General features: G+C 41.6%; 1 protein-coding gene across 3 annotated transcripts in view; it reads right to left on the minus strand.

The window, feature by feature from the left end:
- RHBDD1 (rhomboid domain containing 1) overlaps positions 1-12,892 on the minus strand; it is a 154,400-nt gene that overhangs the window by 108,452 nt on the left and 33,056 nt on the right. Inside the window, exons 2-3 of one of the 3 annotated variants that reach the window (XM_077488197.1) lie at positions 5,487-5,557; positions 464-529 (exon numbers count right to left, since the gene is read on the minus strand). The gene's annotated coding sequence lies outside the window, so the exon portion shown is untranslated. Of the gene's footprint in view, positions 1-463; positions 530-5,486; positions 5,558-10,956; positions 11,029-12,892 lie in introns of all 3 variants that reach the window. The other 2 variants (XM_077488196.1, XM_077488195.1) reach the window with 2 other exon arrangements.

Consider the following 12,892-nt stretch of genomic DNA (forward strand, 5'->3'; position numbering starts at 1 on the left):
CATAGTAAAACAATTGTGACAACATTGTCAAGAATGAATTGAAAACAGCCTGGACTCTTCAAACATACAAGCAATCACACCAATGGCTACCAATGATGACCAATAAATAGGAGTAGTCCTTGCACAAAGAGACACCCAACTTCAGTAAACTTAATTGATAAATGTGACCCCAAACGATGGGTCAGAATCCAAGGATATGAGCAGATATGAAGAATTCCTTCAATATTAGCAGTAATGGAGAGACAATGTCATACACTGTACAGAGGATAATGAGGGTCCACCCACTAGAGCTTTGGACAGCTGAGTAGAGTATATCAGATTAATCACCATCTCCTAGGCAAAATGAACAGTTAGCCCTTGCAGTTTGGAAAAGGGAGGGGAGGGTCCCTCTGCAAAGGGTTAATGTTTTTCATGCCTGGATTTCAGCTTTAAGGAATATACAAAAATGTAATTCTACTCTTACCCGTGATTCTCTTTTCCTGGATTCCCGCACAACAGCTTAGAAATGGAAGAAACAGTCTTTGTCTACCTGTTGGAGGAAGAAAATAGACGTTAATGGTCTTGCCCCATCACCTCAGTGTTATCTAAAGATTAAGACAGGGTTCACAAAATGTACACTGTGGTGTGCTGCATTAAGACAGACTATTTTTTTCGCAGACCCTTTATTTACATTCACCAGATCACATTTAACATACAGTGCCTTGAGAAAGTATTCATACCCCTTGAAATTGTCCTCATTTTGTCAGATTACAACCAAAAACGTAAATGTATTTTATTGGGATTTTATGTGATAGACAAACACATAATTTTGAAGTGGAAGGAAAATGTACTTTGTAGACCAACTTTTTGTTGCAATTACAGCTGCAAGTCCTTCTGGGGATGTCTCTACCAACTTTGCAGATCTAGAGAGTGACATTTTTGCACATTCTTCTTTGTCAAAATAACTCAAGCTCTGTCAGACTGGATGGAGAACGTCTGAACAGCAAATTTTCAACTCTTGCCACAGATTCTAAATTGGATTTAGGTCTGGACTATGACTGGGCCATTCTAAAACACATGAATATGCTTTGATCTAAACCATTCCATTGTAGGTCTGGTGTAATGTTTAGGGTCGTTGTCCTGCTAGAAGGTGAACCTCAGCCCCGACCTCACGTCTTCTGCAGGTTTTCTCATTTCTTATGGAGCCCTATATTTGGCTCCATCCATCTTCCCATCAACTCTTTCTAGCTTCCATGTCCCTGCTGAAGAAAAGTATCCCCATAACATGATGCTGCCAATACCATGTTTCACGGTGGGGATGGTGTATTCAGGGTGATGTGCAATGTTAGTTTTCAACCACACACAGCGTTTTGTTTTTAGGCCAAAAAGTTCAATTTTGTTCTCATCTGACCAGAGTACCTTCTTCCACATGTTTGCTGTGTCCCCCACATGACTTCTCGCAAATTGCAACCAGGACTTCTTATGGCTTTCTTTCAGCAATGTCTTTCTTCTTGCCACTCTTCCATAAAGGCCAGATTTTTGGAGTGCATGACTAAAGGCCCGTACATACGCTTTGATTGTCAGACGTCAATTGTGTTAAGGCGATGGAAAGATTTGCAGACTGTTAGTACGGTGCTTTCAACAGCCAATTTCACTTTTTCGTCAGACAAAAGCTGAATGTGTAGACTCTAAAATTTTTGTCGGATGTGAACTCAATGTCTAATTTTCGTTTCACTAGTATGGTGTTCATACGAAAAAAATTGTAAGTTTAAGACTACACATGCTCAGAAAGAAAGAATACATACAAAACTATTCAACAAGTCTTATGTAATTCTTACGCTTTATTCTGTCAAATGAAAATTCTCGTATTGTTAGTAACCTCTTCACTTTCGACATGAGACTAGCATGCCACAAAAATCAGACGTTCTGTCGCCCGAAAATCAAAGCGTGTGTACGAGGCTTTATAGTTGTCCTGTGGAAAGATTCTCCCACCTGAGCTGTGGATCTCTGCAGCTCATCCAGAGTTGTCATAGGCATCTTGGCTGCTTCTGATTAATGCTCTCCTTGCCCGACCTGTCAGTTTAGGTGGACGGCCATGTCTTGGTAGGTTAGCAGTTGTGCCATACTCTTTCCATTTTCAGATGATGGATTGAACAGTGCTCTGTGAGATGTTCAAAGTTTGGGATATTTTTATATAACCTAACCCTACTTCTCCACAATGCTATCCCTGACCCGTTTGGCCTTCATGATGCTGTCTTTTCACTAAAGTTTGTATTCGTGTCACTGGACTGCTGCAATATCGGTCCCACTAAAAGCCCCCGATCCCTGCTAAATTATATATATATATATATATATATATATATATATATATATATATATATATATATATATATATATATATATATATATATATATATATATCCCATAGTTTGTAGACGCTATAAAAAAAACTTTTGCACAGACCAAACAATATACGCTTCTTGGGATTTTTTATTTTTTTTTTACCAAAAATATGTAGCAGAATACATTGTGGCCTAAATTGATTGATCAAGAAATTTGATTTTTTTTTTTTTTTACAATTTTATTGAATGGGTTTTATAGCCGAAAGTAGAAAAAAATATTTTTTTTTTCTTCAAAATAGTTGGTCTTTTTTTGTTTATAGTGCAAAAAATAAAAACCGCAGAGGTGATCAAATACCACCAAAAGAAAGGTCTATTTGAGGGCAAAAAGAAAATACATATTATTTGGGTACAGTGTTGCAGGGCCACACAATTGTCAGGTAAAGTAACGCAGTGGCGTATTGCAAAAAATGGCCTGGTCATAAATTTGGGTAAATATTTCGGAGGTCAAGTGGTTAACCACTTAAGGACCGCCGTATTGTCAATGTACATCATTACAATGGCACCGGCAGGCACAAGCACGTACATGTACGTGCCTGCCTTCCAGCGGGTGGGGGGTTCGATCGGACCCCCTCCCGCTGGATACGGCGGTCTGGTTCGCTTCAGGAGCGATCCGAGATGAGGGGGATGGCCGTTGGTTTCTGGCTACCCCCTCTCGATCGCTCCTGGCGAATGAGAAGCTTCCTCCCACTGTGTATTGTATACACAGGCAGGGAGGAAGTGATGTCATTCTCCTCGGGGCAGTCTTTTTTGACCGGACTACGAGGAGAAGACAAAGTAAGTGTGCACCAACACTACACTGACATGTAGGCACACACAGGCACACAAACCCCCCCCCCCCCCCCGATCTCCCCCCTGCCCCCCCTCAGTCACAGTGTCACTGATTGAAGTGATCATTTATTTACTGATCACTGCATTCAGTGTCAGTTGTAACAGTAAAAACTGTCAGGGCAGTTAGTGTTAGGTCCAGGGTAGCCCCCTACCACCCCCCAATAAAGGTTTAACCCCCTGATTGCCCCTAGAGTTAACCCTTTCACCCCCCTTTTGCCAGTGTCACTAAGCAATCATTTTTCTGATCACTGCATTAGTGTCGCTAGGTAGCTAGTTATTTTTTTTAGGTTCAGGTTTTTATATCGCTAGGTACCCCGATATACTACCCAATAATGGTTTTAACCCCCTGATTGCCCCAGTTAACCCTTTCACCAGCGATCACAGTATAAGTGTCACTGGTGACGCTGGTTAGCCAGTTATTTAGGTTCCCCGTCAGGTTTTTATATAGCGCCAGGGACCCCCCATATACTACCTAATAAAAATTTGAACCCCCCGATTGCCCCTAGTTAACCCTTTCACCACTGATCACCGTATAAGTGTTACGGGTGACTCTGGTTAGTTTGCTTTTTATAGCATCAGGGCACCCACCATTTATTACCCAATAAAGGTTTAACCCCCTGATCACCCGGCGGGTGATATCAATTAGGTTTTAGGGTCAGGGTCTGCGTCGCCCCAGGCAGCGCTAGGTTAGTGCCAGTACCGCTAACACCCACACGCAAAGCATAAACCTCCCGTAGTGGTATAGAATCTGAACAGATCAATATCTGATCTGATCAGATCTATACTAGCATCTCCAGCAGTTTAGGGTTCCAAAAAAACGCATTGTTAGCGGGATCAGCCCAGATACCTGCTAGCACCTGCGTTTTGCCCCTCTGCCCAGCCCACCCAAGTGCAGTATCGATCGATCACTGTTACTTACAAAACACTAAACACATAACTGCAGCAATCGCAGAGTCAGGCCTGATCCCTGCGATCGCTAACAGTTTTTTTGGTAGCATTTTATATTTAAATCCGGAAGGCAGTGCTTGGTTTTCGGGGTCCCGTACGTGGCTAGGCTCCCAAAAAGTCCCCCACATGTGGTATCCCCGTACTCGGGAGAAGCAGCAGAATTAATTTTGGGGTGTAATTTGACTTATGCCCATAGCATGTGTGAGCAATATATCATTTAGTGACAACTTTGTGCAAAAAAAAAAAAAAAAAAAATTGTAAAATTCCTGCAACTTGTGGCAAAATATAAAATATTTCATGGACTCAACATGCCTCTCAGTAAATAGCTTGGGGTGTCTACTTTCCAAAATGGGGTCATTTGGGGGGTGGGGGGGTTTCGTGTTATTTTGGCATTTTATGGCCTTCGAAACTGTGATAGGTAGTGAGGAGTGAAATCAAAAATTTGCACCCTTAGAAATCCTGAAGGCAGTGATTGGTTTTCGGGGTACCGTACGCGGCTAGACTCCCAAAAAGTCCCACATATGTGGTATCCCCGTACTCAGGAGAAGCGGCAGAATATATTTTGGGGTGCAATTCCACATATAACTATGGCATGTGTGAGCAATATATCATTTAGTGACAACTTTTTGTAAACTTTTTTTTTTGTGTCATTATTCAATCACTTGGGACAAAAAAAAAAAATATTCAATGGGCTCAACATACCTCTCCACAACTTCCTTGGGGTGTCTACTTTCCAAAATGAGGTCATTTGGGGGGGGGGGGGTTGTACTGCCCTGCCATTTTAGCACCTCAAGAAATGAGATAGGCAGTCGTAAAATTAAAAGCTGTGTAAATTCCAGAAAATGTACTCTAGTTTGTAGACGCTATAACTTTTGCGCAAACCAATAAATATACGCTTATTGACATTTTTTTTACTAAAGACATGTGGCTGAAAAAAGTTTTGCCCGAAATGTTTGACTAAAATTGAGTTTATTCAAATTTTCTTATAACAAAAAGTAGAAAATATAATTTTTTCTCAAAATTTTCGGTCTTTTTCCATTTATATCGCAAAAAATAAAAATCGCAGAGGCAATCAAATACCATCAAAAGAAAACTATTTGTGGGAAGAAAAGGACGCAAATTTCGTTTGGGTACAACATTGCATGACCGCGCAATTACCAGTTAAAGCAGTGCAGTGCGAAATTGTAAAAAGACCTCTGGTCCTTATGGTGTTTATTGGTCCGGGGCTGAAGCGGTTAAAGAGGAACTCCAGGCTCCTTCAGAAAAAAATAAATTAAGTCAGCAGATACAAATGCTGTATCTGCTTACTTTTAATATAAGAACACTTACCTGTCCAGGGATCTCGCAATGTTCTCACCCGAGCCGATTCGTCATTTGGCTTCGGGTGCAGGCACTGGCATCTGTAGTAAGAGAAAAAGGAAGTGAAGTCTTGCAGCATGAGCAAGTCGTGCTACACCTTGTGAATGGTCCTGTAGTCTTCTGGGACCTGTGATGTTTCTCAGAAGACTGCAGGGGAAGGAGGGGCCAAACTTCCGGCTCAATATGCCATGGCGGTCCAAGTCGGAAGAGAGGGTGGGTACCTTTTGAAAACAGGTAGCCCATCAAAAAAAATGTGGCAGTGGGGGGCGAGGGCTTCCATTTTTGGAGTGGAGCTCTGCTTTAAAACAATATCTGGAGACTCTGGTATGAAGGCCCTTGTTCAGGTACTTTCAGTTATTGGGTGACAACGTTCTGTCTGCCAGCTGTGCTCCTGAGTTGTCACGCTGTCATAGGGGATTCCAACAGAGACTGCAAGTGGCCATTTTAACATATATTATGCAGGCTGTGCCACTTGTCACAGTCAGGAAACCCAGCTTGAGAAATGCCATGCAGCCATCTCTGGAGTGTATGCACATGGACAGGAAGAGGAGGCCAGCTGCACAGAGATGTGAAAAAGGGTGAATAGAAAAAAAAAAAAAGGAGGTAAACACAAGTGTGTTATTTAAAAAAGTGTTTACGATACCAATGCTTTAGCAAAATTAAAAGGTTCAGGTCAATGGGTGTTTTTGTCAAATGATGGAAAACACAGCTGACCTGTTTTGTCTGTAGTTCAAAAGCAACTCAGCAGGACACGTTGCACCCAGCAGATCAAACACAGCTTCTGAACGGTCATGTGTACTGCTCCAATAAAGTAAATGGGAATTGCTGACCTGTGTTTGACATGCAATGCAAACAGAGGAAAAATGTCCTTGACATGAGTCCTAAATGTCATTCAGTTAAGTTTAGACCCAATTTAACCACTTAAGCTCTCCCACCTATAAACTCCTTATGGGCCAGAGCTATTTTTACACTTCAGTTATGGATCTATTCATTTGATGATAACTTTTTCATTACTTAAGATAAAAGGGTTATTCACATTTTTTCAGGGACAATGGCTTTTTTTTGAGAATATTGGCTTGCAAAAAATTGATTTTATTTTCTATGCAATCTTCAGACCATAAATGGGAATTGTATTCTATTTGTCCAATTTATAATGACTAAAATGATGCTTCTATTATAAAAACATAGCAAAAGTCATTTAACCACTTTCCTACTGGGCTCTTTTTAACCCCTTCCTGCCCAGGCCAAATTTTCAGCGTTGTCGTAATGTGAGCGACAATTGCGCGGTCATGTCACAATGTACCAAACAATATTTTACACAAATAGAGCTTGTTTGGTTGTATTAAATCACCCATTTTGAAAAAATAAATAAACTTTTCAGTTTTTATAAAATTTTGCAAACAGGTAATACTTTTCTCCTTCACTGATGTGCGCTGATGAGGCTTCACTGATGTGCATTGATGGGCACTGATTAGGCAGCACTTGTCAGTGACACTTATGAAGAACTGATGGGTACTTATTGGCAGCACTGGTGGGCACTGTATAGATAATCAGTGCCCTGATTATCAGTGTATAGGTCCCTTTTAGAGAAGCTGGTTTTTGGCTCTCTTCCCCTCTCCTCATGCTGTCAGCATGAGGGAAGGAGTGTCGATAACCGGCTTCTATTTACATCCGTGATTAGACACAGCTAATCATGTGGTAAAGAGCTGCTGATTGGCTTTTTACCTCAATCTATAATCAGCAGTGTGATCACAGAGCGTGCCACCCATGCCCAGTAGCAGGCGCAATCACAGTAGGCCGTCATATGATGGCCTCCCAGAACTAGCCAACTGCACTGTAGCTGTCATTCGGCTGTAGCGCGGTCGGCAAGTGGTTTAAAAAAAAAAAAAAAAAAAACATAAAAGGGCATTTTTTTCCTAGTTTGCCCTTTTTGAAAGCATTTAAATATAAAATGGTAAAAAAGGAAACAAATCAGGACAAAATTAATAGTTGAGGGAAAGAGGGAGGGGTGTTTTTAATGATTGTTTAGGGTTAACAAAAGGGCTGTAAAGGAGTTAAATAGGTACATTGTTTATTAAATTTTCTCATTTTCAGCCTGCCAACTTGATTTAATCTTTCATCACATGTAGATCAAAGGCCATCCTTTTGATCTGCTATTAATAAACTAGAGTAGTTACAATGAAGCAAAAACAACATTACCACATTGTAACTTTCATTGGCACTATGGTCACTTGAAGTGTCAATTTACACAGGAGCAAAAACAAATCCTGATAAATGGGGCACAAGAACTGCAGACAAGGTGGAGGAGCAGTTTGTACTACATATACCCAAAGTCCAAAATTGGCTGTATTATATTTTGACCATAATGAACAATATTTGAATACAGCAAGCATATGGGGTTACTACCCGTATTAATAATATTCACATGGTAAGGGGTCCAGGCCCCTTACCATGTGACCAGCTGTCAGCCAATGACAGCTGATCACATGATCAAAACAAAAGCTTGGTGATTGTTTTTTTTTCCTCCTCACGCTGACAGCAGAGGAGAAAAAAAAAAAGCCAATCACCGGCTCATCTGAAAGGGACATCGGTCCCAAAGAGGAAGAGGCAATTATGCCTCATCTTTGCCACCTGCCATTGCCCACAAGTGCCACCTATCAATGCCCACCAGTGGTAGCAATAAGTGCCACCTAGAAGTGCTGCCCATCAGTGTAACCGATCAGTGTCGCCTCATCAGCGTACATCAGTGACGGACAAAATGTTAAAAAATAAAAATAAATTATTTTTAGAAATTCGGTCTTTTTACATTTAAAAAAATAAATAAAATCACAGAGGTGATCAATTGATCAGGGACTGCCTTGTAAGATCTCCGCTCTCCTCTACGGGGGATCGGCAGACGGATAGAAAAATAGGACTTTCCTCCGTCTGCAGAATTGGACCATAGCGGAGACGAATGATATTGGGTGTCAGTGGATGTTCATCCGCTGACACCCGCTTTCCTATAGGGATCCATGTATGTCCGTATTTCATCCAAAAACGGATGGATGAAATATGGACATACGGTTCGCATGTGTGAAAATGGCCTAAGATGCGCCGCTCTTTTCTTTTATACTCTGTAGCTCCTGCTCCTGGGAAAATTTGCTTTGATATACAAGTGCTTGAGATTACAAGCATGTTTCCGGAACAAATTAGGCTTTCAATACAAGGTTTTACTGTAATGTATGGCTAGCCTTAGATATTACGCTCCCCTTTCCTATGTCTTCTGTGGTGACGTCATAATTTGGCTGCCGAGATCCCAGATGATATGGTAGGTGCGTGTGTGCGCGTCTGTCCTGGCATGGTTTGTATTTGTGCGGTTTGGCTCAATGTCTTCACTTTCTGGAGTGTGTGCAATGAAGATACAGAGTGTATGGGGACAGAAGTGCATAACACACAGAGTGCAGGGTTCTGAAGTGTGCCACACAGAAAATACAGGGGTCTGGAGTGAATAATGCATAGATTGAAAGGCTCAGAAATGCATAATGCACCAAGTTAAGGGCTCAGGAATGCGTTTTAGAGTGAAGGTGTCAAGAATAGTTATCACAGAGTGGAGGGGTCAGGAGTGGTTATCATACAGAGTAGATGGGTAGGGAATCGTTATGGCACAATGTGCAGGGGGTGAGCCTGCGTGAGGCAGAGAGTGCAGGGGCCAGGAGTATGTAATCCAAACAGTGCAAGGGTCAGAAGTATGTGGCGCAGAGGCTGAAGTGCAGAGTACAACCAAAAATTACACCCCCAGTAAAAAACCTCTCTCCAAGCCTATATCCCCCACAGAACGGGTTTACACAACCCCACAGTACATAATTCCAGACCATTCTCAGCACAGATTCCCAGAACAGACCACCCCTTTGGTACAAATACCCAGCCCACTCTACAGTACAGAAATCTCTCTGGTTCAGACCCCCTTCCTCCCCATCAGTAAATCTCTTTTAACTCGCATACCAGATGCTGACGTATTTTTCTCAGCTGTGGATGTGAGTGGAACCAATGAGAAGCCTCCCTTGGCTTGCATATGAATGAGCCAGAAGTGGGATTTGTATACGATTGAGCTACTATTAGTTCAGTCATGAAAATCTCACCATCACATAATTCGGATGCAAATCCCATGGCAATATAGTCATAGGCAAAATCTTTGACGAATGCACTGGGGCTATAAATGTACAGGGGCAGAGGCTTTGGGGGACAAAGCCTTTATACATGAGATAGGGAGATTAAGCTGAAAATTTACACAGTCACCCTGTTGTGAAGAGGTATAAAAAGGTATCCATATAGGCCCAATCTTTAATGTATACTACTTAGAATTGCCACCTCATCCCTTTAAACCCGAACACATTAATTGCAGTTGGGCTCATAAGTTTACATACCCTGGCAGAATTTATGATTTCTTGGCCATTTTAAAGCCATTTATTATCAATCAACTGTGTTTACTCTTTTTAAATCATACTAACCCTGATCAAATTTTACATACCCCATTTCTTGATACTGTGTATTGTCCCCTTTAACATCAATGGCAGCTTAAAGTCTTGTGTATTTGTGGATGGGGCTCTTTATCTTCTCAGATGGTAAAGCTGACCATTCCTCTTGGCAAAAAGACCCCAGTTCCTGTAAATTCTTGAGGGGTCTTGCATGCAAGTTTTAAGATCTCCCCAGAGTGGCTCAATGATAATGAGGTCAGGAGACTGAGATGGCCACTCCAGAACCTTCACTTTATTCTGCTATAGCCAAGGACAGGTCGACTTGGCCTTGTGTTTTGGATTCTTGTCATGTTGGAATGTCCATGCAAATGTTCAAGTGTTTTTTTGATAACATACTGCATTCATCTTGCCATAAAGATTGACCAAAATTCCTGTACTTTTGTAGCTCACACATCTCCAAAACATCAGCAATCCACCTCTGTTTCACAGTAGGAATGGTGTACCTTTCATCATAGGCCTTGTTGACTCCTCTCAAAGAGTTTATGTTTGTGGCCAAAAAGCTCAATTTTGATCTATTAATCGCTCTAAATGACTTTGTGGCAGAAGGTTTGAGGCTTGACTCTGTGCCGTTTGGCATATGATAAATCAAGATACTTTGTGGCATTCGTGTAGTAATGGTTTTCTTCTGGCAACTCGACCATGCAGCCCATCTTTCTTCAAGTGCATCCTTATTGTGCATCTTGAAACAGCTACATAACATTTTTTCCTGTATTTCACCTGAAGTTATTTGTGGGTTTTTCTTTGCATCCCGATCAATTCCTGGCAGTTGTGGCTGAAATTTTAGTTGGTCTACCTGACCGTGGTTTGGTTTCAACAGAACCCCTCATTTTCCACTTTTTGATTACAGTTTGAACACTGCTGATTGGCATTCGCAATTCCTTGAATTTATTTTTATATCACTTTCCTGTTTTATACAGTTCAACTACCTTTTCCCGCAGATCCTTTGACAATTCTTTTGCTTTCGCCATGACTTAGAATCCAGAAACGTCAGTGCAGCACTGGATGAAAAGATGCAAGAATCTGTCAGGAGTCCACAAACCTCATTGACCTTTTATACAAACACACTAAATTACAAGCAAACAGATCACAGGTGAGGGTGGGTACCTTTAATAGACATTCAAACCCCTTTGTGTCAACTGCGTCCATGTTATCAGGCCAAAATCACCAGGGTATGTAAACTTATGATCAGAGCCATCTGGGTAGTTTCTGTTGCCATCGGGGTGGATATAAATCAATGATAAAATTTATTTTAATAAAATGTTTGAGTGAAAATCTAAAGACAGAAATCTATCTAAAGCCGCGTACACACGGGCGGACTGTATGGCCTACTTAGTCCGTCGAAACACATTTCAGCGGACAGTCCGCTCGTGTGTGGGCTTCAGTGGACTTTTTCAGCGTGCAGTCTGGCATACTAAGTATTTCGGAATTTCCGTAATACTGTCCGTCATACTTTGGTTTCAGCGGAAAATCCGCTCGTCAGTAGGCTAGTTCGACGGACTAAGAATGGCGCATGCTCAGAAAGGATTTACACGGTGAAAGGTTGCATTGCTGTGTATTGGACTTCCTATTTCTAGTCCCATCGTACGTGCTGTACACGTCATCGCGCAAGCTTTCGACGGACTGTTTGTGCATCCGTGTGTGGTCAAGTCCGTTCATTCGAAAGTATGACAGACTGTCCGTCGGATTGTATGACGGACTAAGTAGGCCATACAATCCGCCCGTGTGTACGCGGCTTAAGATACATTAATAATTTAGTTTATTCAGCATTAAATGGAGCTTAGTGATGTAGCATGAGGCTGTATATTCTGCAATATTTAAATTTTTGGTAGTCTCATTCAATGAATCCCATTGTTTTGCAGTTCTAAGTACAAACTGTATGATTGAATTGGTTCTGATATTGCCGTTTTACTAACCTGACAGCTTATTATTCTAAATAGGAAACGTGCATTTTGTTTGCAATTATTAAAGATTCTAACTACCAGCAAGAATAAGCCTTTACATTTAAAGGGCACCTGTCCTTTCAGACCCAACATGTTAGCGGGCAAGCCATGTCTCTCACCTTGTTGTGTCACTGCCGCATCACCAGCTGTACCATTTAAGTGAATGGGACTGTCGGTGAGTCAGCAGCGGGTCAGGGGAGGAGCCACTGTGGGACAGAGATGACAGTTGCTCTTTAACCATTTCCCACCCGGCCAATGCACATATACGGCCGGGTGGGAGCCGTCTACTTCTGATAGGACGTTCAGGAACGTCCTTCAGAAGGAGCGATGTGCTCGGGTCACCCGGACCCTGCGCATCTCAGATCGGCAGGAGGGCTCTGTGATTGGCCCTCCTGATCATATGACGGCTGTGTCCAATCATGGCCGTCATGTGATGTAAACAAACAGCCGGTTGCTAGGCAATCGGCTCCTCCTCTCCTCACACAGAAGTCATCGCTGAGGAGAGCAGATCGCTGCAGCTGGCTGATGATCAGTGAGTATGAGCTGTTTTTTACTCACTGATCATCAGTCTAGTGTAAACACACAACACACCACACAGTATAAACACATTGTCCCCAAAACACACATGTCCCCAAATAATAAAAACACATGTCCCTAATAATAAAAACATGTCCCCCACATATGTCCCACTAAAATCACATGTCCCAATGATTATCTGCACACATCTGTACATGATCATTTGCGTACATATGTCCGTGATGACACAAACCAAGTATTATACACTTAACAGAATTTTTTTACCAAAAAGATGTAGCAGAATACATTTTGGCTTAAATTTATGACAAAAATTTGATTTTATTGGATTTCTTTTAAAATAGAAAAAAGAAAATATTGTTGTTTTTCCAAATTTCTGCTTTTTTTG

Source organism: Lithobates pipiens, unplaced genomic scaffold, assembly GCF_037356315.1.
Source record: "Lithobates pipiens isolate NorthernLeopardFrog02 unplaced genomic scaffold, aLitPip1_a1.2 Scaffold_18, whole genome shotgun sequence".
Classification (NCBI taxonomy): Eukaryota; Metazoa; Chordata; class Amphibia; order Anura; family Ranidae; genus Lithobates; species Lithobates pipiens.